The sequence below is a fragment of the Typopeltis vanoorti genome, chromosome 8 (genome assembly GCF_054136105.1).
Source record: "Typopeltis vanoorti isolate ZY-2024b chromosome 8, IOZ_Tvanoo_1.0, whole genome shotgun sequence".
NCBI lineage: Eukaryota > Metazoa > Arthropoda > Arachnida > Uropygi > Thelyphonidae > Typopeltis > Typopeltis vanoorti.
In genome coordinates this window covers 19,352,197-19,380,141 of record NC_143556.1, presented here as the reverse complement: position 1 = coordinate 19,380,141, position 27,945 = coordinate 19,352,197, and the positions used below count along the sequence as shown (strand labels likewise).

The window sequence follows — 27,945 nt, the reverse complement described above, 5'->3', positions numbered from 1 at the left end:
GTTGTTTTGTTGTTGTTGTTTCGTGCCCAATTAGATTTGATTGCAGTGAATTACCTATGTTTTTTCCTTATTAGATTAAACTTAATTAGTTTTATTTCAAATTACGGTACTGGTAATTCCTCCTTGAATCACTGGAATCGTAAAATAAGTAAAAGTATGAAAGAATAAAAATTGGGAAAATATGATTACATGCAATCGTATATTAATTTATTTATTAATTATGTTTACATTATCACGTTATCGCCAAGTATACAATTAAAACAAGTATCATCAATTTATTTTTCATTCAGTGTTACCATAATTAAATTAGGATCATTCTTAACGTTAAGCATCAAGTGAACTTGACGCAAAGATGGAGCTACCCCTCACCTGAAATTGGTTTTCAACTCTGAGGTGGAATAGGAACATTTAATTGTCAAAAACTTCACCACAGGTACAGAACAGCCTTACTTTTTTAAATATAACTCCCACTCACACTACAGGTTGACGCCCTGTAGTAATACACACGTTGCGTTACTGCTGTCTTGTGTACGTGTGAAGTGCATCTGGAAACTCTGGTCGGGGAACATGATAGCTTCAAGTGGAACGGCTCAGGGAATGTAGAGCTGCTTACTGGAAACCTGAACCGGCTCTCTCGAGCTGGTTCAGGTTTCCAGTAAGCGGTTGGAGATGAAATTGAATTCTCACCCGATCACAAACATCCATGCTGGCGCAGGATCCGCAGACTGTGGGTTAGAGAGCGATTACCCTAACGGCTAAGTCAAATGGGGCGGCAAGTTCAATCTCGTGTCAATCTAGTCGTGCTTATGAAAATTGATTCAAATGCTATTAACGCACTGGCTACGTGGTAGAACTAATAAATGGAATTTGACATTTTTGTGTGAATCCCACCCAGGTAAGACTGAGCCCATATCAGAGCTAGCACGGTGAGTGGGTTAAGAGGAGTTAGTTCATCTCAAAATGCTGCCCAAAATTGTAGATCAAACATGGAATTTTTATTTTATTTTTTTCATTTCGTGCTTTCAACAAGCAGTGGAGTGCTTTAATTAACGAACTCTGCTTAGCGGTTTATGGTTGCCTGCGTGCTTGATTATACTTACAGGGTAGTAGACTACATTCAGTTTCATAGCAATCCACCCTTCTTATCAAATTCAGATTAATGTAAGATGATAGGTTTCGGTTTTTTAAGTGATAATTTTTTATCGTGCCTGCCATACTGAAGGTCTTCGAAGGTGTCTTTTCCGAAGTGCTTGCTGTATTATTGGATAGCAGACGTGCTTACCAGGTCGGCTTATTTTTATTGACAAAATGTCAAAGTTCTAATGTACATCGGCGATTTCAGAATATCCGTAACATTTCAGTAGCTACAGAAAATGAGATTCCTTATCGTACAGTATATTAAACTACAGAAGAAGAAGCAGAATAAGTGCATACAGCATATTTTTACATGTTTTAATTATTAGTGAACTTTACATAATATTTTCTGGATGTAATTTTCTTTATGGATGAAGTTTTTCTTACAAAACGGAGTCAAAGGTTTTCTGGCAAAACGTTATAAAGTCTGTCTCTCTATGCTATTTGTGTTAATGTGTAGTGAAATGAAGGGCTACTCAACTGCGGTAGTAGAAGAAATCCGGATTATAATAGGGATGAAGTAAAGCAATTTGGAGCTTACTTCCTCAAAATCCTGATGACGTCACTTCTGTTATAATAGGTAAACGACCGAAAGAGAGTTCATAAGACTGTTTTAAAAACCACTAGGCATGCGATGGTGGTATGGAGGTTAACATAGCTGCCTTCCAAGCAGTTGATCCTGGTTCGATATCCGGCCATCGCATAATATCATTTTGGCTTTTACGATGGAATTTTGTTCATTAATTCAAGAAATATGATATGAAATATTTCAGTTTTCTGTTGTTCGTATACGATGCTTATTTCCATCGTAAACAATGCTTGTGTTTATGCGAAAAATTCATTCAAAGTCGAATTTAAAATAAAAAGAATAACAGGCAGACCGTTTTATTATTTATTTCTTATATTGCATTTCAGTTACAGTATTAATTACTTGAAGAAAGAGAATAGAAATCATGAACGCCAAGAAAATCGAGAATAATCACGGAAGATTGACCAAGTGTAGGGAGGGACTGTACGATGAGTGTTACAAGTGTTACACCTGATATCTTAGGAACATAGTATTCTCAGCTATCATGGCGTAACATGAAGAATAAATATCATAAATTAAAACCCCTGCAAAAAAAAATGAATTATTTAATGGAAAATTTCTTGCATCTAGTAAAATGTATAAAACGTAAGGGTTGTTGTTAAAGTAGCTGATAAAGGAAGGAATGTATTAATATTGTAATATGACTTAAAATAAGGAATTCTAACTAAATAAGTAGCTAACAAAGGAAAGTATAGATTAATATTGTAATACGATTAAAAGTGAGAGAGTTAAGTAAATAAGTAGAAATGGGTGAGTCATAAAATACGTTATGTGAGAGATTAAGTTATTAAGTAGAATTCATAGAAAAAGTTTGAAAGGGGATTAGATCAGGCTAGCACAAGAAAAGAAAAGCTATCGCTTAGGGCCGATCCCCGGATTGAAACATTGAGAACAGGCTTGCCGATCAAATGGCGTTTGGTGAGAAAACGCCACCCTAATTGGTCAATGATTAAAAAACAAGTAGAAGGAGGAGAAAGGAAGTAAGAAAAGGTGCCATTAGGGGAGCAGCTATAAAAGGGTTGGTAACCCCCACGGAGGGAACCTTTTTTGGATAGTCGCTTTTGGCCTTGGAGTTTGGTTTTGGTTCCGGTGGAGTTCAAGTGGTTTTCCTGAGTGGCGACAGGGATGATATCTCCTCGTCACAACACGGAAACGAAAGTGAGCGGGATTTCGATTCTCGTTTTCCCGAGTAGGAAGCAAAGGAAAAATTGCCATAAAGTCCTAGAAAAGGAGGGATCTTCTTCGTTTCGACGTTAGTGATAACTATGCAAAGCAGAAAGCTGTAAAGAGATCGATGTCCTCGTTGCTAATAGTAGAGCAAATATATGTGTGTTAAAGTATTCCAGAGTTACGAGAAGTTATACCAGAGGTTCGTTTGGAAAAGAATAAAGTCCCATACGAAAAGCTCAAGAAAGGTACTGTAAATCATAACCTATGTTAGCTAGAAATTTGTCTGTGAAAAGTATCGTGATTCCAATATAGAACTGTTGAAGTTATACTAGGACTTTAGTATATGATAGAATGTGTTATGTGTAGATTGACTAGTGTTAAAGATTTGTGAATGATTAAGAGTCCTAAGGTATTTTTGCATGTCTGTTATATTGCACAAGATATTTAAATGACATAATTGTGTGTTAGTGCAAATAACGGTATAACGGAATAGTGTGAATTAAGTAATTACATATCCTAATAATTGAATGCCTAATGTAATGTATAAAATAATTGAAATGTCACAAGTATGTGTTAGCAGTGAATGATTTGTTAATCTACTTCAGTATGAATAATCAGATAGTGTGAATAGATCTAATTTGTTCACATCAGGTGAATTTATGAATTAATGTGTATGGCGGCATAATCACAAATAGCCATATTGCTTGTAATAATTTAATGTTAGTCTATAAGTATTTTAGTTTAGTATTTGAATTGTACCATGGTTAGAACTTAATAAACCTTTTGTTCAATGATAAAAGAGTTGTCTGATGTTGCTAATCCAATGCACAGCTTAAAATCATCGTACCTAATCACGCGGGAAATTTAATGTTGAGGAAAGAGATTAAGAGTCACGACTGCAATAATATTTAAATACTTAGAGATATATTCGAGATTGACTTTCTCCCTATTTATGACAACATAAATGGTGCAGTTGGTAACCACTTGAAAATATTGTACTTAGTCACGTGGAAAATTTAAGTTGAGATTCGAGTTAAGTGTAACGACTGCAATAGTTACACTTTCAGATATATTTGAGTTCTTTCTCCTTGTTTATGTATGTAATATCCTAAACTAAATATCCCAAAAGGTGCAGTATAAATACAAATATTAGGGGTACTACGGGGAGAAATAACTTGGATATTGGTATACGTTTTGGTAAAATCTCGTGCATAGAAGTCAGAAGAATATAGAAAAAAGGAATTTTTAAGATAGGAGTAGAAATCGTAAGATGGGATACAACACAAGGCTCGATTCCTTACTGTTTCTAATATGATGAGTTTATAGAAGAGGAGACAGAAAGATGATTGGATTGACCTTTACTGCTAGTCGAGAACATGTAAAAGATAGATAGATTGAGGACTTTTACTTCACTTAGCTGAATAAGCCTCTGCTAAGGGCTCTGCATAAGTAAAAGCCAGGGTGAGAATAATATACGATCCCTTTTATACTATTACGTACAATTTTAGTCAACGGTATCCGGAATCGGTAAGTTGAGGTCACTTTGAGACAAATTTTTATTATGAAAGATTTACTTTAATGTAATTTTCTTGGAAAGTATTATATTTTTTAAAATTCTTCAAGTTTTGATTAATTTTTAATTTTGTTTTATGTGAATTTTCGCACACCCCTTCCCAAATTATTTAAATTAAGAGAAATAGAAAAGCCGTTAAAAGTATAATTCTACGGATTGATCGGTTTTCTTCTTTTTTTTTTTTTGCGGGATGTTCACGACCTCCGATTCATCGCCTGTACGGAAATTAAAAATTATTTCTGATCTTCGGAGAATGGGGGTATAAATCTAAATTTTGACAACGAAATTCTTGCATAATCAAGAACCGAGAACCTCCGATTCATCGCCTGTGCTAAGGACATCATTTTTATTTAAAATAACTTGTATTTCCTTTGGTCCATTTCTTTATAATTAAGAAATGTATGGGGTTATCACGGATACTTTACTCTTGAGATTTCTGTTTGCGTACAGTTTAGAACTGTTCCTTGCAAATGCCTACGACATCCGTCCAATCTTCAATACTTTCATTTTTCATTCCTAAAATTATCTTTATATTTGAATTTATTTATCTGAAGTCGTTGAACCGTAAGTCGCAATTTCCGATGAAATTGGGATTTTATTGGAAATCCCAGGGGGAAACAAGTAGGAAATTGCCAGCACCACAAAACATAGAGAAGAACAAAAATTAAGTTACGCCAAATACTACCAGAGCCTGAAGCAAAACATAAAACAACCCGAATAATTGTAACAGAAGAAATCCGAATCAAAATGAAGTTAATGAGCCTAAATTGTAATGGGATAAATACCAAACAATGCCAAAACCTGCTGATCAATTAAATTCCCAAAAAATTTCCAGACATCGTAATGCTGCAGGAAACAAGAATTCACACGCCAGAGCTAGTAACACGACTAGAAAAAAGACTCACCCTTCACTACATTCTAACCAATGCACCTGCCAGCAGTAGATCTAGCAGAGGACTAGCTATCCTTAACAAAATAACACCACACATACAACTGCTGTCCCACGAAGCCTCTGTCAGGCACAGAACCGTAGAAATTGACATACATCTCGACAATAAAATAATAATCTTAATGAATGTGTACGGCCCAACAAAACGTGAAGAAAAAACAACATTTTGGCAGATAATCAAAGAAAATCTGCAACAGAAAAACATAGCAGTAATTGCAGGTGATATGAACTTCGTTGAACAGCCCTTCATTGATCAGGAGATAGGGTTACAAGCGGCACAGAAAGCAGCTAGCTAACCCACAATCTACAAAGGTATCTTTGTACATTCTGCGCTAACAGATGCCTTCAGATTCCTGCATCCAAGAAAAAAAGGAGTTTACACATTTCGCTCCTGGGAATGCCTCAAGAATCGATAGGATTTACCTGTCCCAATATAGAGGCTTCACTTGGAGCAGTGTTGAATATATCCGTATAAATTTTAGCGGATATGTCAAAATCTAAATTTTTACAACGAAATTCTTACATAATCAAGAACCGAGAACCTCCGATTCATCGCCTATGCTAAGGACATCATTTTTATTCAAAATAACTTGTATTTCCTCCGTGGTAATAGCAGAATTTGAACCCCTTCACAAGGAAAGGAGAACAAAAATTGTCAACAGAAATTTCCCACTGTATGAATTTAATCAGAACTTAACGAAAGATGAAGAATTCAACAAAGAAGTACAAAATATAATATCAGACGTAGAAAAAATAGTCAATCCAATCATAGCCTGGGAAATCTTCAAAAGAAAAATTAAAAATGCAGCCATAAAAATTATCACCAAAAGAAAACACCAGCAAAACCAAGAAAGATAGACAGATGTATAGAAACTATCCAGCCTGTACTACATGGATCGGAACAAACCAGAAGTTAAACAAGAAATACATCTAATTAGAGAAAAAATTAAAGCTCAAGAACTTCCGGAAATAGAAGGAGCATGACTCCGCTCCCGGTTAAGAACCATAGAAAATGATGAGGGAAAAATATCCACAGCTTGGATTTCCGAAAAACGGCATTACGAAAGAAACAGAATAGAATGCCTACACTACGATGGGGAAATTATTCAAGCAGATGCACCACTACTGCATGCTATTCACGAATACTTTGTAACACTTTTTTCGGAAAAAAAAACGAGGAACGAGACAGAAACAAATTCCTCCCCTTCAAACCAAAGATAACTCAGCAGGACACGGAAGAAATTGACTTCCCAATAACAGAAGCAGAATTCAGGAAAACAGTAAGGCATTTACCAGACAAGAAATCCTCAGGAGAAGACGGTCTGACAAACAAATTTTACAACCACTACTTCCAAAAATTCGAGCTTTTATTTATGAGAATGACGCAAGAAATATATACCATATACAAATACAGCCAGACAGATTCAGCACAGGGTAAATCACACTTATCCCGAAAACTTCAGACACAAAGAAATTAAAAGACATAAAGCAAAGGAGAGGGATAACTCTTTTAAACACCGATTACAAGATCATTTAAAAAATCCTGTCCAATAGAATACAAGAGTATCTACAGAAATTAATATCTCCCGTGCAGCCTTGTGCAATTAAGGGAAGAAACATAGCAGACACAATTGCTCATTTAAGATCAGTATATGAGTACTACAATCTGACTGACAAACCCTGTGTCCTACTAGGCTTGGATATAGAAAAGGCGTTTGACACCATAAGCCACGTATATATATTCAAAGTTGTAGAGGAAATGGGATTTCCCCCAAAATTTAGAAACTGGCTGCAAACTTTCTACGAGAATGCAGAAAGTCAAATAATCGTGAACAGAAAGCTATCCGCATCATTTTTAATGAAATGCTCAGTGAGACAAGGAGACCCCCTCTCTATGGCCCTCTTCGTCCTTGCACTAGAACCAGTCATCAGAGCGATCAACTCCAACAAAGAAATCAAGGGAACAAACATTCACGGGGAGAGCCAAGCAAAAATATCGGCATATGCTGACGACATCACATTAACCCTAGAGACGGAAACATCCATAGAAGAGTCAATGAAATTACTAGACGCTTTTGCAAGAGCTTCTGCGTTGAAAGTAAACCTGAATAAATCTCATTGCATGCTAATAGGATAATGGGAAAAGAACCCTGAGATTCCTCAAGGCATAAGAACTCAGGAATACTTACCGGTTCTGAGAGTTAAAATAGGAGACCCAGAAACGTGTGAAGAACAGTGGAAAGAACTCCACACAGCTGTTGCGTGGAAAATAAATACCATGCGCCCAAGGCAACTATCTGTAAGAGGAAAAGCGCGAATATGTAACATATATTTATCCTCTCGCATGTGGTTCAAAGTGAACAACATCATGTACCATGAGCAATGGGCAGACAAGATCCATAGGCTGTGCGCTACCTACATCTGGGGGCTCTCGGTACAAACCGATGAGGAGAACAACGCTCTTTCACGAATTAGAAGCCAGAGCACTGGGTCTACTTAATATCCTCTTAAAGACAGTTATCAACAGAGCGAAGACTACAGAAACAGCAAACACTAAGTCATACCACGAATATGCAATAGCATTCCTACAGAAATGCACAGAATAATCAGCACAATGCCAGAGATTCACGGAAGAGTTCCCAGAATGTTTACAGAGATGGCAGAGGGATACATATTTGTGACAGAGCGCATCAACACTGAAACCTTAATAAGTTAAAAAAACAAAAGCAACATACCACAAACTAAGCAGAACAACCATTCCCATACGACAACATAGAGAATTAAGAAGAGGACAAATCACACTCAGTCCAATATTAAACAATGTCTTCAAGCTCCCATACATCCAAGGTATAAAACCTTCGTCTTTAAAGTGCTCCATGCCTGCCTACCAACCAAGATGTGGACAGTGGATAAAGGTATGCCGCTTGAAGGGCATGCAACATGTCAGTTTTGCCAGGAATCGGAAACACTATACCAACTAATGCTATATTGCGAGGAAGCAGAAGTAACTTGGAAAGCCTTTAAAAGATGGCTTCCTGAAATCAAATTAATCAATGAATAAATATATTCTGGCTAAAAGGAAAACATATAAACAGGGTGCAAACAATTGTTCTAATGCTAACGATGTACGCAATTTGGGCTCGCAGGTGCGACCAAGCGTATGGAAGAGAAGACAGTCCCGGAACCATATCGAAATGACATCACTACATCCAGGAGGAAATCACCAATTCAGTCCAGTCTAGTAGAATGATTACAGAAGAATTGACACACTTAACCTAAAACCTTTCATCAAACGAACCCTCCAACCAACAACAGCACGACACCTTCATCACTCCCTAGTGGAAATGGGGCAAATAATTGGAAGGATAATAGCTCTTCACGTCATTCATAGCAAACAGCGCCTGAGTCACTTGGAACAGATCTCCTATCGCAGGAAAAAAGACTGCTCTCCTACTTCAATGCAAACAGCGCCTGAGTCACTTGGAACAGATCTCCTATCGCAAGAGAAAAGACTGCTCTCCTACTTCAATGCAAACAGCGAACTTAATGTTACAAGTTTAACTGAAAAAAAGAGAAAAACTATCAGGAAAATTACAAGACGCCGAATTTTATGTAACATACGTGAAAGCTTTGTATATGATTATAACTGCCACTTTTAATATAATAGAAGAAACTCTGTAGATGATTGCATATGAATGTTATGTCACTGTACAGATGAATATATGATTTATCTTGTAGAATATATAGTTTGTTAAATATATATATAAATATATATCACACTTATTATATGTTATGTAAATATAATTTACTGTATATTCCTTAAAGAAAAAAAGTCTTAAACCCAACTGGGAGAGAGGGAAAAAAAAAGAAACTGACAATGCTGAAGTATACCTTAATTGATGTAATAGAAAGTAATGTGTATATAAATACCAGTTATGAGATTCCCTGTTTATAAGTAAAGGAAGTCAAGGCATTTTAAGAGAACAGTAATGTAACAACTACATTATAATAGGATGATATAATATAACATGAAACTTCGATTGAAATAATGATATAACAATTGTATATATAATTAATTATGATGTAAATAATTGCAAAAGTTGATAATAAAGTTGTTTATAAAAAAAAATAAATCGGTTTGAACGCACACCAGTTCTTGTCAGATCACTGAAGTTAAGCAAACCTAAGCCTTGTTAGTACTTGAAGGGAGATCACCTGGGAACATTGGGTGCTGCTGGCATTAATTATTTTTGCCACGTGTGCTTCATTAGTTTTTTTATTGCTGTCTTCATGCATAGATTTCGTGTTTTTTTTTCTTTTTTTTTTTTTTTTTTTTGATTTTTCGGTTGTTTGTACAAGTGCAAATTTGGTAACATGAAGGTACGTTCCAAGAATAAGGATAATTCGAGCGTCGATTTAAGCGAAGCTTAAATCGACGTTTAACTTCGGGCGCGATTGCAGGAAAAGATATATCCATAGCGAACTCTCCAGCAATTGTTAGTTGGACGAATAACGTCATTTCAGTGAGGTCAATTTTAACCTGGTGAAGAGATTAAGCTCGCCAAGTGAGAGTGCAAAGAGTCTGCCAGCAATTGGTAGTTAATGGTAGTTGCCAGCGTGTAATGAGCGCCGCTCATTACACGCTGGCAGACTCTTTGCACTCTCACTTCCCTCTGCCGAATGGTGCGCGATTGGGATGCGGCAATTTTCGAAATTTTTTTTGTAAATAATTTATTTCGCCCGACTGCCGTTCACGATAAAGAATCAGCGACCGTCTCTCAGTCACCTGCTGCCAGTAAAAAGAAGGATTTCAATTCAGATGTTCTCTCATCGTTGAATCGCCCCAGATGAACTAGATTGGAGCAAGGCCTGCATCCTAAAGTGTGATCCTGCTGGCGCTCCATATACAGAACTGGATATCATCGAAAGTTTGAAAGGCAAGGTAGGTAAGAGGTTCCGATGTATGGCACCTTGGCTCATTAAAGTTCAGTTATATATTCATGATTTCATTTAAACATGTTTTCCTTGAAAGAAAATTTTTCTAAATTAAAATCACTTAACGTTAATAACCATACATGTGGAATTATCCCCATTGTGAGATCTAGAAAATTAGATATTTTAATTCATTGGTTGCCTCCCCAAATATCTAATAGATTAGTTCGCATGCATTTTGAATCATTTGGTAAAATAGAATGCATTGAAAATGTATCCAATATAAAAGATAAAGAATGGGCGCATGCGTTATCTAACAAAAAAGATTGACTATTACTTTGAATGACGATGCCAGACTAGAAAATATCCCTTACCTTATAAAAGTATCTAAAATGCCAGGCTTAGTGATCATTCCAAGAAGACCTCCTGTGTGCTTCAGATGCAGGCAAGTAGGTCATCTAAGAAGAGAATGCACAGCATCGAAATGTGAGCGATGCAAGTGAATCGGACAAGATATTAAACAATGTCCAGGGCAGACATATGCCTCCATGTTTGCCGCGTGCCCTTCGGGTAGTCAACCGAACACGTGCGATGAACTTGAAAAAGCAGAAGACTTCCAGAAAACATCTTCAACTATTGAATATGAGGCAGAGAATCGGATCAATGAGAGCAGCTCACCAGGGCTTAACAACCTACGGGCATGAGGAGTGTAATGAAAATAACTCTCCGCTAAAGGGATTATCTGGGCGGGCGAGGAGACTAACAGCCAAAGGTCAGTTTCAGCAAAAGTAACAAAACCTGAAACTACAGAGAAAAAAAAATCACTCCAAATAACACAAATGAAGAATTAAATAATAATTGTCCGGTTGAAGATGAAGAAACTGCAAACACTGAAATAACTCACACTATCTCGGTAACACAAATTACAGAACAAAGTAAAACGGATTTAGAAAACGAAGTAGAGAAATCAGAATGGAATACTAAACAGACCCTAGTAAGGAGAGCAGAAATGAAGTTTACGCCTAACGTCACCAAAAGCCTGAAGTCAAAACCCAAAGAAAAAAAATTAACTAAGAGTCCGGAAAGAAAAGGCTCAAGAAAACGTTCAACTTTCTAACTATGACTCAAAATGTAAAAGTATAATATCACTTCAAGTTAATTCAAATGCACATCTTACAATGGACACACACACACACACACAGTGCTTGTGTCTGTATATACATTTATAATAACATACATTTTGTTAGCATCTCTATATATATTACTACACAGATTTCTCTAATACATGCTGTACTTTTTTGTACATATTACATTCCATTTCCGTTTGACATTATATTCTTTAATTCTATTAAGAGGGAATTCTCTGCTCTCATATATACAGAGGTTTTGCTATATGTGCACAAGTATGTATTCGTCTATACATCGATACCATTTGATAGTTTATACTTTGGTTTATTATCATCGCATGAATTAATCTTAAGTGAATAGCTTGCAATTGACATATATAATGTGCTTGTGTCTGTGTACAAGGGAACATATATATATCTTGATAATATATCTTGATCTACATATATATTTTTAATGCAATAGCTTATTTATATTTATCTAGTTTTTCATATGATTCCCCTAAAGGGATAAGAAAATATTTACATATTCACAATATTCTTATTTCATATATACATTAAGTTGTCGCTGTATGCAGCATACCTATATCCTTATATATAAGTTTACATAGTTTGTAGCTGTAATTTATTTATTATTATTATTTTTTTTTTATATTGTGGAGATGGGCTTGATTTGTGTTTTATGGTGGGTGTTTTATGTCCTGTATTAGTATCTTTTCATCCACATCTTCCGATATGAGTCCTGTTTTGCGCCATTGGTTAAGTAGTTGTAATCTTTTTTCTGTGTATGGTGTCTGTAATGACTTCTTTTAAGTATGTGTTCAGCTTTGTAATTATATCTGGGCCTGCTTCTCTGCCATAAACTTTATCGCATCTACAGGTCCATATAGCATACATCGCTGCTATGATGATGATTGCCGTAGTGTTGTTTATGAGTCCTTCGTGTAGCCAGAAGAGTGTGTGTTCTGTGATGGGTGGAGTCTTGTATGTGAGACTGAACGGTGTTCCATATCTTGGAGGTATGGGGACAGAAAAGCATCATGTGGTGTAGTGTTTCTGGTTGAATGCAAAAATGGCATTTTGCTGGGCCGTGCAATGGAATGCCTTTCCCTATGCATCATATTTTTATGGGTAAGAAGGCGTGGTGTACTTTGTAAAAGAATGTTTTAGGGTTAATGGGTAATGTGAATACTTTTTTCACTACATGGGATTGTTTTATTTGTCCTCTTTCAATCTCACGGGTTTCATGATTACGAATTCATTCATTGTTATGTAATTGTTAATGAATCTATAGCTTTCCACAATCTCACGGAACAGCTTTGGTATTTTGCCATGCGATTGCGGAAGGGAACAGATTATTTTGTCTGGCATTATTCTTTGTGTATAGTATATAATGTATGTGCTCCATGCTTTTCTTTCGGAGTAGGCTCTCTCTATGAGCTTTGCTCTTGCACTTAGAGTTTTCAGGTGTACGTTGATCAGGCCTAGTCCTCTGGCTTCAACGTCATGGAAAATTGTGGTCCTTCTTAGGGGTTCGTATTTTGAACTCCAAATAAATTTTGCACACTCTCTGTGTATTTTTTCTACTTGTCTCCCGTTATAGTTGATGTTTTCCACCAGATACCATACCTTTGATAGTGGGTATTGGTTGCAAATTTTTTCCCTCGACCTAACCGGAAGTTGTCTGGTTTTCATTTGTGAGATTTTTTTGTAACATTTTGTTATGAGTTAGTTCTCACAGTGCATTGTGTTGTTGGTTTCCTAGTGTGATTTCTCAAGAGTGGGAGGTATTCTTTGATTTTTATTTCTTTCGGGAAGGTTGGCTTATTTGCCCACCTGCAGACGAACAACGCATGACATTTGTTTAGGTTTAACTTTAGACCTGAAGCTTTGTGAAACATGTGGAATATGTCAAGAGTTAGCGTGATGGACTCGGCTGTTGTTAAAGTTAATGTTACATCATCGGCATAGGCGAGCACTTTTGTTTGTCCACCTCCTATGTGAGTACCCACTACGCCGGGATGTTCTCTAATTGCACGTATCACCGGTTCTAAGGCAAGAGCGAAAAGGATCATAGATAAACTGTCTCCCTGTCTGACCGAACAGTCAATTTTAACAGGTGCAGAAAGTTTTTTTGTTAATTATGAGGCGTGACTGTGCTGTGTATGTTAGATATTATGTTTTGGAATTTCTTCCCAAAACCTGCGGCTTTGAGGACTTCGTTCAGATAGTGGTGACTAACGGAGTCGAAGGCCTTTTCAATATCTACATCAAAGAAGGTTGTTGTGTAGCCTGATAATGCTCATATATACAACGAGCTTGTAGGATTTTGTCTGATATTTTCCTGTTTTTTATACCTCAGGTTTGGGATGGCGATATTATTTTGTGAATGTGTGTTTGTATTCTGTGACAATATTTTTGACATGATTTTAAAGTATCTATTCAGAAGTGTTATGCCTCTCCATTGTGTGTTTCTGTTGTTGGTGGTGTCTTTCTTTTTGGGTATAAGTGTTATGTATTCAAGGTTGAAATAATCTGGGATGCTTTCCGAATTGTGTATTTCGTTAAGCATTTTCACAAATAGTGTCTCAAAAAGTGGGTAGTACGCTTTATAGAATTCGGAATGAGGCCGTCTGGTCCTGGAGATTTGTGTAGTGGAAGGGACTTAATGATGTTTTTGCATTCTGTTGGTGTGATTGGTGAGTCTATTTGTTCTTGTACTGTCTCCTTGAGTGTGCAAAAATCTTTAATAGTTTTTGTGTCTGTGTTGTGCAACAGTCTTTTCGGGCGAAGATCTTAGTGTATTCCAAGTGGAAGTGATGAAGGAGGTTTACATTTCCTTCGTCTCTGTCCCCTCGCGTTTGATTTGAAAGTAAAAAACCACAAAAGGTGTTTTTTTCCTTTCTTAAATCTTCAAACAGAAACCCAGTTTTAGTTTTACTTTCATCTTGCTCCATAGTTTTGAGCTTCGTCCGAATCCATGCCCCTTCTGCCTCTTTAATCTCAGTTGGGCCTTCAGGGCATTAATAGCAGTTTTGTTTTGTGGAAGTGTTCTATCGGTGTTGTATGTTTGCGTGAGTTCTTTTATTATATTTAATTTTTCTTTTTTCGTGTTGTATTTTCTGTGTTTGCCTATGTTTATAGCCGCTTTTTTAACTTGTGTTTTAAATTTGTTCCAGGCATCCACTGGCCTTTGGATGTCAGTTATGCTGTATAATATTTGCTTTATGTCTGTAGTGAATGCTGTTGTTTAGTTTCCACATCGGGTAATTTCTGTTCGTGTATGTGTGGCTATCGTGAGTCTCAAAGGAGAGTTTAGCCTTGACCAAATGGTGGTCACTAAAGCTTAATGGTATGTGGTAAACTTCCTTTACAGTCGACTTCAGATGTTGGCTAACGTATATCCGGTCTAACCGTGAAGCGTGGTGGGGGAATTGTGTGTGTATTCTTTTAGTGTAGGGAAAAGTATACGAGAGAAGTGTCTGATTTGAGAGCATTGTATTATGTGTGTATAATTGTGTTTTGTTACAGTATTGCTAGTTTCCCTCTCTATGGCGTTGTTCTCAGTCAAATTCATGTCTCCCCCCCCCCATTATGACGTTTTTTATGTTTCAGAGTTTCGTTTATATTGTTTCCCAAAAGTGTTTTTTGTTATTGTGATCAGCTGGGCCGTATATATTAATCACAGACACTATTTGACCTTCCCAGACCATTTCAACCTCTAACGCTCTGTGTTCTATTAGTGTGCAGTGAGATATGATTTGCACGTTGCACTTTTTTCTTATTAATGTTATTAAACCTGCAATGCCATTACTCTGTGCTGGTTCAGCAATGATGTGGTAGTTGCACTGCAGATTTCTGCGTAGTTTTTCATGACATCTTGCAGGTAATTTTGGAACTTTGTTTGGATGTTTCCACTGCCTGTTCTGTCATACATCTGGTCACACGTGCATGTCCAGATGGTATACATTGTTGTGATAATTATGATTGTTTGTACTCTGGTTAAGTTTTTCTCGTTTAGCCAAAATATTAGATTTTCATTTATTATTTGATTCTGAGGCATCCATTGTTTCACCAGACTCCAGATTTCTTCTGCTTTTTTTGCAATAGATCATCATGTGATGAAGTGTTTCTGGCTCTTTACAGAATTTACAGGTTGCAGCACAATCTAGTTTTATTCCTCTTGCTATTACCCACATTTTGGTTGGCAAACATGCATGATGCACTTTGAAGAAAAAGGTTTTGTAGATCGGACTTATGGGAAGACGAAATATATTGTTTAACACTGGGCTTAGTTTGATCTCCCCTCTTTTTTGTTCACGATGCTGAGGTATTGGAAAAATGGTTCTGGTTAGTTTTGCATATACAGTATATTGCTCTTGTTTTCGTATGCAGCAATTTTTCAATGTCGTGATTTTCTTCTAAATCTGTATCCTTCAGCTATCTCAGTGAACATTCTTGGTGGTCTTTTTCTGATCGAAGGAAGAGAACTGATGACTTTGTCAGGGAGGCACTTTTGTAGAAAAGCAATTGCGTATCGTAGTATGATTTATGATGTTCTTTTACTGTGGTTATGGCTCTGATGATCAGTGTCTTTAGGTGTATGTTAATTAGGCGGAGACCTCCAGCTTCAAGTTCGTGAAAGAGTGTAGTACGGCGCATTGGTTCATATTGTGAACCCGTTATGTATGTTGCAAAGAGCCTGTGAATCTAATCCGACCATTGTCCGTGGTATGGAATGTTATGTATTTTGAACCACAATCTGGAGGCTAAGTACATGTTGCAGATCCTGGCTTTGCCTCTCACAGAAAGGTGTCCATTTCGCATATTATTAATTTTTTTTAGATATGGCTTCATACAGTTCTTTCCATTGCTCTACCTGTGTTTCTATGCCTCCAATCTTTATTCCTAATCCTGGCAAGTAGTTTTTCCTTAACATTCCATCCGGTATTTTTGGTTCCTTTTTCCATTCACTGACCACCAAAGAGCAAGACTTCTCTACGTTCACCCTGAGAGCTGAGGCCTTTCCGAAGGAGTCCAATATTTTTAGTCTCCTCAATAGATTTTTCATTTTCTAATGTCAGTGTTATATCGTCTGCGTATGCTAGTAATTTTGCGCCGCATTCTCCATGAATATTTGTTCCTTGAATTTGTTTCTTTTTGGTTCTCTGATTAGTGGTTCGATTGCTAATACAAAGAGGGCCATAGAGAGAGGATCCCCTTGTCGTACGGAACAATTGATTTGGATAGGTGCGGAGAGTTTTTTATGTATCATTATATGACTTTGTGCATTTTGATAAAATATTTCTGACCAGTTCCTAAAGTTAGCTCCAAATCCTCTTTCTTTTGCTATTTCAAATACGTTTTCATAACTCGCTGTGTCAAAGGCTCTTTCTAAGTCTAAACTTAGGAAAATGTAAGGTCTGTTGGTCAAAGTGTAGTATTCGATTCGTATATACATCTAAGATGTGTGATAGTGTCTGTGATGCTTCTTCCTTTAACTGCGCATGCTTGATTAGGTGAAACAAGCTTCTGTAGATATCTCTGTATTCTGTTTGTTAGGATTTTTGAGATTATTTTGTATTCAGTGTTAAGCAATGTTATACCCCTCCAATTTTTTATATCCTTCAGTTTTTCTGGATCTGAGACTTTTGGTATTAATATCATGAACCCAACGCTGAAGTGTTGCGGTTTTTCCTGCGTTTCTAACATTTGCTTATTCATCCTCATAAACAAGTTTTCAAAACTTTTTAAAGTATTTTTTGTAGAATTCTCCTGTTAAACCATCTGCTCCGGGAGATTTTCCTTTTGGGAGATGCTTTATTATATTGTTGCATTCTGATATTGTAATGTGGGCATCAATCTCGTCAGCTTCCATTTTAGTTAGCTTGAGTAGAAATGACGTAAATTTATTTCGTTCAATGGGATCACTGTCCTTTCCTGTGAATAGAGCTGTAAAGTGTTTGTGGGGAACCCTCAGTAACTATGCATCTTCTTGCAGTGCTTCCCCTTCATAATGATGCTTCATAAACAGTGCTTCCCCTTCATCATTTGTTTCTACCACTTTTATACGCGCATGTAGCCATGCACATTCTATTTCCTTGTATAGTGATTCTTTTATTTCATTTTTTATTCGATTTATTTCTGCTCTTACTTCTCTGTTCGTTCTGTCTGAGTAGTATAAGCTCGATAACTTTAAGGTCTTCCTCTTGTTCTTTCTTTTGCTGATTCTTTATTTTACTTCCTATTCGGATAGCTGCCTTTTTGATGTTTGATTTAAATATTTCCCACGCACTGATTGCGTTTTCATATTTTTCAACTTCGGTGTTAAATTCATTTTCCTCTGAGAGCTTATCGTTAAATTTCCATAGTGGAAAGTTCCGATTAATAAATGTATTTAGTTTTCCTTTCTGGGAATACTGAATTTTTGGCTCTACTATGTGGTGATCACTAAATACGGCTGGAGTATGTTTAACACTATTGTCAGTCATTCCTCGATGGATTGGAAGGTAAATTCTGTCTATTCTGGATGCATTGCCCGGAGCAAAGTGGGTGAATTCTTTTTTTATCGGATATAAAAACCTGAAACCATCAGTAAGTCCACAGATGTTAGAGTATTCTTTTTGTGGTACTTCAGTTATTTTCTCTTGATCTTTTAGCTTACTTTCTACCAAATTCATGTACCCTGCTATGTTTTTGTCAATGTTTTTTTGCAATAAATGGTGTTTCATTTGTTTCCAAAATATTTTTTTTTCTTCATGTTTTGTTAGTCCATATCCATTAACAAGAGTGCATGCTTGTTTTCTACTACTATATCTGTTTCTAAAACTTTATGCCTTATGAGTACGTCATGAGAAATTAATTGAATATCTAGAGTGCGTTTTATTAGAGTTATCAGTCCACCACTCTTACTATTATTTGCAAATTCATAGATTAAAATGTAATGTGCAATTATTCTTTTTTCTTAGAGCCAATTTTTGTTTCCTGTAACATTATAATATCTGGAAAGGATATATATATGTGGTTTACTCATAAATTTTGAGTATCCTTATGGTTTAGGCCAATGAAATTTAAGCTCATCGGTTTCATGTTGTGTGTGTTGTTTATATTATTATTTGTAGAGATTTCCTTTTTTCCTTACTTGCATTTTTTATTTCCTGTTCTTGGGATATTTGGAGTGACTTTTATTTTCGCCCTTCTCTGATTTGGGTTACAAAGGCCACTCGTTACCACTGGGGTTACATTCTTTACTTCTCTTTGCATTTTCAGGTTACCAGTGGTTTCCGGGACTCCCTTTGTTTGTTCATTTTTGACAATTTGAATTATTTGCATTTTCTGTTCTTTTTCAGCTTCTGTCTCCTCAGTATTTATATGTTTTGCTTTTCAATACGTTCGTCTGTTTTCCACATCTCTTGTTCAGATTCTAGTTTTCAGTATTTTTTATTTTGTCCTTTAGCGCTCTCGTCATTTTTCATAATTGTTTCTGGTTCCTTTTTGGCATCGTCAATCGGTGTACTCAAACATCCTTTATAATCTTCTGTTCCAATTTTCTTAGCAGTTTCTATCTCAGGATGAGTGTTTGACTGAATACCTTCTTGTAGCATTGATTTCTTTTCCTGAATTAATTCTTCTTGTGTCTCTAGATCTATCGTTGTTTCATTTATTACCTGCTCATCCACCTTCCTCCTTAAAACAGACGCATATGTACTTCCGGGACAATTATTTGCACTATGTCCAATGCGAAGGCAATTGTTACATTTTAGCTCCACACATTGTCTTCTCAAATGGCCTATTTTTTTACACCGGAAGCAAGACGGGGGTCTTCCTAAAATTACCACAATTCCGGTTATCTTCTTGACCCGGATAACATAATGTATTTCTTCGGTTTTAAGTCCTTCGTTTAATTCTATAAAATTTTCTTCCTATTGCTCAGGACGTGTGCCCAATCATCATTCTTTGATTGTGGCGATATTGTCGATGAACACGATTTTCACATATTTCTCGAAATACAATTCAACTATTTTAACCTTTACTAACCACCACGAATTACGTCTGCTCTCGCACGGATTGCAGCAATAACTTTACCTTGAATGGTAGTCAAACGAAGTGAATCATTTAACATTCAAAAATTACCTCGTCACAACTAATCTGGCTTTCACGCATTATTCAGCAGAGGGATGAGTGTAGTGAACACAACACACTGGCAGTGCGTTTCCACTCTCCCTTCGCGAGCTTAATCTCTGGGAAAGGTTAAAAATGACCTTCTTAAATGAGGTCATTCGTCCATCTACCTATTGCTGGAGATTTAGCTATGGATATATCTTTTCCCGCAATACCGCCCGTTCCAAGAATTAACTTAATTCATGGAACTTACCTGCATGTCATCTTTCAACTTGAAAAAACAACCGAAAAAACACGAAAACTATGCGAATCAAGAAAGCAATAACACACTAATGAAGCACAGGTGGCAAAAATAATTAATATTAAGAGCACCCAGGTTTCCGAGGTATGTATCCTACCAAGTACTAACTGGGCTCAGGTTTGTTTAACTTCAGTGATCAAACGAGAACTGGTGCTTTCAAACCGATGTGGCCGCTGACATTTCGATTCTCTCGAAAACCCAATTTAACCTTTTCTAAGCAACACGAATTAGGTCTGCTATTGCAGGGATGGCGGCGATAAATTTATCTTTAACGGCATTCAAACGAAGTAAATCATTTAACATTAAAAATTTACCGCTTCACAACTAATCTGGTTTTCTCGCATTATTCGGCATAGGGGTGAGTTTATTGAAGTCATTACACTGCGTTTGCACTCTCGCTTCGGCAGCTTAATCTCTGTGAAAGGTTAAAAATGACTTTCTAAAATGACGTCATTCGACCATCTGTCAATTGGTGGAGGTTTAGCTATGGACAAATCCTTTCCGGCAATCCTGCCGGTGTCATCTTCTTAAAACTTTAGCAAACAATCGAAAAAACAAGAAAACTATACGAATGAAAAAAGCTATAAAAAAAATAATAACGCTCACGTGGCAAAAATAATTAATGCCAGCTGCACCCAGGTTTCCAAGATGGGCACCCTATCAAATACTCAATGGGTTCAGGTTTGCTTAACTTCAGTGATCAAACGAGAACTGGTGCTTTGAAACCGATGTGGCCGCTGACATTTCGATTCTCTCGAAAACCCACTTTAACCTTTTCTAATCAACACGAATAACGTCTGCTATTCCACGGATGGCGGCGATAAATTTATCTTTAAATGCATTCAAACGAAGTAAATCATTTAGCATTCAAAAATTACCGCTTCACAAATAGTGTGGTTTCACGCACAATTCGACAGAGGGGTGATAGTAGTGTAGACCTGACACTGCGTTTGCACTCTCGATTCCGGGGCTTAATCTCTGGGAAAGGTTGCAAATGACGTCATTCCCCCATCTACCAATTGCTTGATATTTCGCTATGGATAAATCTTTTACAGCAATCCTGCAGGTGTCATCTTCTTTCAACTTGAGCAAACAACCGAAACAACTAGAAAACTATGCGAATGAAAAAAAGCTATAAAAAAAATAATAACGCTCACGTGGCAAAAATAATTAATGCCAGCAGCACCCAGGTTTCCAAGATGGGAACCCTACCAAGTACTAACTGCGCTCAGGTTTGCTTAACTTCAGTGATCAAACGAGAACTGGTGCTTTCAAACCGATAATATTTTATTAACCATGAAGCATCTACATACAATCCAAATAAATATATATACATTAGTACATAGAATGCTTATTTTACATTTCTTGATCTTAATAATATACATGTATATTATATTTATATACATATTATAATATGTATATTATGTACAATTTATGCCTATTACTATTTTACATAATATAATATATATAATATTTTATAATATAATATATAATATATTTTACAATATGTCTTCTGTGCATATGATTATTTTACTTATAATACATATAATTATTCTTTCGGAGACACTTCTTTATAGTCCTTTGTTATGTTTGACTTGACACTTTTATATTTGGCTGTGAACATTTTGGATTGTACATTATACATATACAGTTTGGATTATACAGATATAGTTTGGATTATACATTATTATTTTATCATGAAGTGTTAAGGGCTATTTACATATATCATGTTTATACATACACATGTAGTTACTTTACATATCATAAATGTTCTTAACATATAATTAATAAAACTTGTTTTTTGCATATCATTGCATGATTTATTTCTTCATTATTATCATTTTCAGATTGCAAATGTCTATATGCATGTGTGTATTTGTTTTAACATAGAAGGAGAGGGTTACATTTTGGCAGATATTTGAGTTACCCACCGGATCAGCAAAGTGTCATGAAGTTCTTCCACAATATAAACTGTCATTGACATTTTTTGATACATAAAACATAATTTGCAGTTGACATATATACCTTGGTTGTTTCTCTGTACAAGAAAGCACACATGTATCTTGGCAATATATGTCTTAAACTACACATATATCTGTTTAATGCAATATCTTATAAATATAGTCATCTAATCATTCTTATGTTGCTATTTACTTATTCATGTACTTATATGTATTTACATACAATTAAGTTGCTATTACATATTCACAATATTTTTATTACATATATACATTTAGGTGTACGTTTATACCCTTATATTTGCTTGGTATCTTTAATATAATTATACCCAATTTAAAAGTACTTTCTACACACACATATATACACATATAAAAAAAGAAACATAAAAGCAAATTAAAAACTAATGCCAGCAGCACCAGTTGTTCCCAGGTGCACAAGTACTGACCGTCCGAACGCTGCTTATCTTCGGTGATCGGACAAGAATCGGTGTATTCAGCCTAGTAGTATTTGTTTTAACATAGGAGAGGGTTACATTTTGGCAGATATTTGAGTTACCCACCGGATCAGCAAAGTGTCATGAAGTTCTTCCACAATATAAACTGTCATTGACATTTTTTGATACATAAAACTAAACTACTACCTCTATAATTGTCAAATATTATGCACAGAATTACAACTAATTATAGCATAAAGCAATTAATGTACAAGTGGTTATACAGCTTAATGAAGAAGTTTACAATATGCTTTTCTTTCGCTTATGTATATTTTATCGTGTATATGTTTTTTTTTTTTTTTTTAAATTTAAGGTGGGTCCTTTATTTCTATGATTTGCAGTTGTTCTTCGAATTCTGAGATGAGACCTATTTGTCGCCATTGGTGTTTTGTTATTTTGTTTCTGTTTATGGTATCTGTGATTGTTTCTTTTAGTATGTTGTTTATTTTCCTGAGTATGTCTGGTCCTGTTTCCCTTCCGTAAATTTTGTCGCATCTGTATGTCCAAATCGAGTACATGGTTGTTATAATAATGATTGCTTTAGTTGTGCTAATTTTCCCTTCGTGTAACCAGTATAATGTGTGTTCTGTAAAGGGTTGTTTGTGTTTTATGAATATTTGAACCGTGTTCCATATTCGGAAGGTGTGAGGGCAGTACATCATTAAGTGGTAAAGTGTTTCTGGTTGGGGGCAAAAATGACATCTGGCGGGGCCTTGAAGAGGGATCCCTTTCGCTGTGCACCACATTTTGGTGGGCAAACAAGCGTGTTGTACTTTGTAGTAGAAGGTTTTTAATTTGGGGTTTATGGGCAGATTGAAAGCTTTTTTAAGTGCCTTTGATAGTCTTAATGTCCCTCTTTCAATCTCCCGGTGTTGTGGTGGTGGTATAACTGTGCGCGTGAGTTTGATATGTGCTGCTTTAGGTCTCATCTTCAAGAATTCGTTTATTCCTATGTATTTGTTAATGAAATTGTAACCTTCCGCAATCTCGTGGAACATTCTGGGTGTTTTGCCACTCGAGCGCGGAAGGGAACATATTACTTTGTCGGGCATTATCTTCTGCATATAATATATTATATATGCGCTCCATGCTTTTTCCTCTGTGTAAGCTCTCTCTATGATTTTTGCTCTCGAACTTAGAGTTTTTAGGTGTACGTTTATTAAGCCGAGTCCTTCCGCCTCAATGTCATGGAATATTGTGGATCTTCTGATGGGTTCGTATTTGGAACCCCAGATGAACTTTGCGCATTCTCTGTGTATTCTGTCTACTGCTTGACCGTTGTAGTTGGTATTGTTCATGAGGTACCATATCTTAGACAGTAGGTATTGATTGCATATTTTAGCTTTACTTGTTAGTGATAGTTGTCTGTGTCTCATCTGTGTAATTTTCTTGGTTATTTTTGTATGTGCAAGCTCAAATTGTGTGTTGTGTTGGATTTGTTCTCCTATGACGATCCCCAGTAGTGGTAGGTGTTTGTCTATTTTTATGTCGTTCGGCATGGTAGGCTTTTTTACCCACCTGCCGACGAACATCCCTTGGCACTTGTGAAGGTTTACTTTGAGTGCTGACGCTTTTTCAAATTTTTTGAGTATGTTGTATGCGAGTGTGAAGGACTCGGCTGTAGTTACGGTTAGTATTACATCGTCGGCATAGGCGAGCACTTTTGTTTTTCCTTCACCTCCTATGTGAGTGCCCGCTATGCCGGGATGCTTAGATATTTCTCGTATCACCGGCTCTAAGGCGAGACCAAAGAGGATCATAGAGAGACTGTCTCCTTGTCTGACAGAGCATTTAATTTTGACCGGTGCAGACAGTTTCTTGTTTATGATTAGGCGAGACTCTGCTGTGGTGTAAATATTTGAAATCAGATTCTGAAATTTTTTCCCAAAACCTGCAGCTTTGATGACTTCATGTAGGTAATGATGACTCACTGAGTCAAAGGCCTTTTCAATGTCGAGACCTACCAGTAGACATGGTTGTTGTGTTGCCTGGTAGTGCTCGTATATACATCGAATTTGAAGGATATTGTCCTCTATTTTTCGGCCTTTTATTCCGCAGGTTTGAGATTTGGATATGATCTGGTTTATGTGTCTCTGCACTCTTTCGGAAATAATTTTAGTTAAAATTTTTTGATCTGTATTGAGAAGCGTAATTCCTCTCCATTGTGTCTCTTCGTTTTTTGCTGTGTCTTTCTTTTTGGGAATTAATGCTATGTAGCCGAGGTTGAACTGTTCTGGGATGCTCTCCGAATTGTGTATTTCGGATAGCATTTTCACAAATAGTGTCTCAAACTTGGGGTAGTACGCTTTGTAAAACTCTGCAGTGAGGCCGTCGGGTCCTGGGGATTTGTGTAATGATAGGGATTTTATGATTTTCTTGCATTCTGTTGGCGTGATTGGTGAGTCTATGTGTTCTGCTTCCTTGTCTGTGAGTCTTGGTAGTTGTGTCAAGAAGTTTTATGTTTCTGTTTCGTCATTTTCTTTTTCAGAAAATGTATTCGTGTATTGTGAGTGGAAGAATCGAAGGAGATTTGCATCTCCCTCGATTTCTACCCCCTCGTGTTTTATTTTATTAAATTGAGCTTTCTGCTTTTTTTGCTCTTCAAAGAGCCACGCAGCTTTGGTCCTTCCTTCATCTTGTTCCATTGTTTTTATTTTAGCGCGAACCCAGGCCCCTTCAGCCTCTTTTATTTCAATTTGTTTTAGTTTTGCTCTGAGTGCATTAATGGCTATTTTATTTTCTGGAAGGGTTCTGTCTGTGTTGTATTTCTGCATTAGTTCTTTAATTATGTTTATTTTTTCTTTGTTTGTGTTGTATTTTTTTTGTTTCCCTATCTTTATGGCGGCTTTTTTTACTTGTATTTTAAATTTGTTCCATGCCTCCGTTACATTTGTTATTTTTATTATATTGTCTAGTATTTGTTTAATTTCCAATGTAAATTGATCTGTGTTAATAATGCTGTTATTTAGTTTCCATAGTGGGTAATTTCTGTTAGTGTATATGTTGCTGTCTAAGGTCTCAAGGGACAGTTTAGCCTTGACCAAGTGGTGGTCACTAAAAGTTAGTGGTGCATGGCAAACTTCCTTAACAGTGGACTTTAGATGCTGGCTTATGTATATTCTGTCTAGCCGTGAGGCATTGGTGGGGGAAAAATGTGTGTACTCCCTCCGTGTAGGATATAGTATGCGAAATGTGTCCTTTATATTACATCGTTGTATTATGTGTGTGAAGTTGTTCTTTGTTGAAGTGTTTTTAATTTCCTTGTCTATATTGTTGTTTTCGGTAAAGTTCATGTCCCCGGCTGCTATGATGTTTTTTATGTTTAGCATTTTATTTCCAAGTGTTTTTTGTTGTTATGATTGGTAGGGCCGTAGATGTTTATTAAAGACACTATTTGATCTCCCCAGACCACTTCAACCGCGATGGCTCTGTGTTCTATTATGGTGCTGTGGGATATGATTTGTATGTTGCTTTTTTTTCTTATGAGGGTTGATAATCCTGCAATGCCATTACCTTGTGCTGGCTCGCCAACGATGTAGTAATGACATTGCAGGCTTCTGTGAAATTTTTTTTCTGTTTCTGAGTCTGTGTTTAGTCTCGTGTCTTGTAGCATTACAATGTCTGTGTGGTTCTGATGTATCATGTTTCTTAATAATTTCTGTGACTGCTGACTGTTTAGACCATTGCAATTAATGCTCACTATATTAATTGGTTTCTTCATAATTTTTGAAATCAGCAGTTCTTTCCTCTCTGAGTTTTTACTTTATCTTTTTCTCTTTTTGCTTTTACATTAGGCGTAAATTTCATTTTGTTCCTTCTATGTGGGGTGAAAGCACTTGGGCTTTTTCCATTTCCACCCAGATTTTCTGGACTTATAGTAAGCTCCTCTTTATCATTCTTCTTGACAAATTCTTTTTTTCCTGCCGTGTCTTCTCTGCAGTTTTGTTCCTGAGAGGTTATGCAAGATGTTTCTGCTTCTTGCAGTTCATCTTTTCCAGCATTTTTCTTCTTCTGTAGTGTCCTCTCTACATATATTTTCTTCAGAGTTTACACACGGTGTTCCCTCTTCTTGCTGCTTATTTGGGAGTATTTTTTTGCTAGTATCTTCGGATGTATTTTTTTCGTTTACTTTTTTCAGTTGCATGTCTTCTAAGTTGTTCTCTTGAACATCGTCTGCTTTTTCCAGCTCATTTTGTGTACTTGGCTGGTCTGCAGCCGTTCGTTTGGCTAACATCGATGCGTATGTCTGCCCAGGACATTCTTTCATGTTATGGCCTATTCGGTTACACTGCTCGCATTTCGGAGCACTGCATTCTTTCCTTAAGTGACCAATTTTCCTGCAGCGAAAGCATGCAGGGGGGCGTCCTGGGATGATTACTATTCCCGTCATTTTTTGAACTTTAATGACATACGGTATTTCTTCAGTTTTGGCGCCTTCGTTCAAGGTGATGGTTACTTTTCTTTTGTTAGAAAGGACATGTGCCCACTCTTTGTCCCTGGTGTTACTGGAGACTTGTTCAATGCATTCGATTTTTCCAAATTTTTCGAAGTGCATTGACACCAGTCTGTTTGGGATTTGGGGGGGTAACCAGTGTATAATAATATCTACCTTACGATTTTTAGATATTGGTAGGATTTTGCATTTACGTTTACATGCATCCAATTCTTTAAAATTTACAAACGTTTCTTTCACAGCAGTGGACTTAAAGGAAATAAGGAAATTATAGTTATATTTGAGGACACCGAGGTGCAGACATCTGAACCTCTTACCTTGGATTTGAGGCTTTCTATGATGTCTTCCTCGGTGTACGGAACTCCAGCTGGGTCGCACTGTAAGATGTAGGCCTTTCTCCAGTCCAATTCCTCGGGCAGGATTATTGAAGATATGATGTCTACGTTGGTATCCATGGAAGAAACTGTAGCGTTTCCCGATAAATTATTTTTCGATCCGTTTACTTTGGTGGAGTTCTCTTGACGAACGGCCAGACTAGGACGGTCGGATTACTTGACGATGTTCCCGAGACAGTAGCCATTTTCACAGAAAGCATTTAGCAATCGTGGGCGAGGGCACTGCTAATCGCCTTACGACGCTCTTAATCCTTCAACAAAGCACTAAACACTATGGACGCGGAGCACAATAAAACACGTCTGCTCTGGTCAGAGTCCAAGCAAAAAGCGGTGCTTTCAAACCGATGTGGCCGCTGACATTTCGATTCTCTCGAAAACCCAATTTAACCTTTTCTAATCAACACGAATTACGTCTGCTATTCCACGGATGGCGGCGATAAATTTATCTTTAACGGTATTCTAACGAAGTAAATCATTTAACATTCAAAATTTACCGCTTCACAACTAATCTGGCTTTCTTGCATTATTCGGCATAGGGGTGAGTTTATTGAAGTCATGACACTGCGTTTGCACTCTCGCTTCGGCAGCTTAATCTCTGCGAAAGGTTAAATATGACCTTCTAAAATGACGTCTTTCGTCCATCTGTCAATTGGTGGAGGTTTAGCTGTGGACAAATCCTTTCCAGCCATCCAGCCGGTGTCATCTTCTTAAAACTTGAGCAAACAATCGAAAAACCAGGAAAACTATGCGAA

General features: G+C 36.7%; 1 pseudogene; it reads right to left on the bottom strand.

Moving 5' to 3' along the window:
- Positions 1-20,516: 20,516 nt before the first annotated feature.
- Positions 20,517-20,635, bottom strand: LOC150103775 (5S ribosomal RNA; annotated as a pseudogene).
- Positions 20,636-27,945: the final 7,310 nt, after the last annotated feature.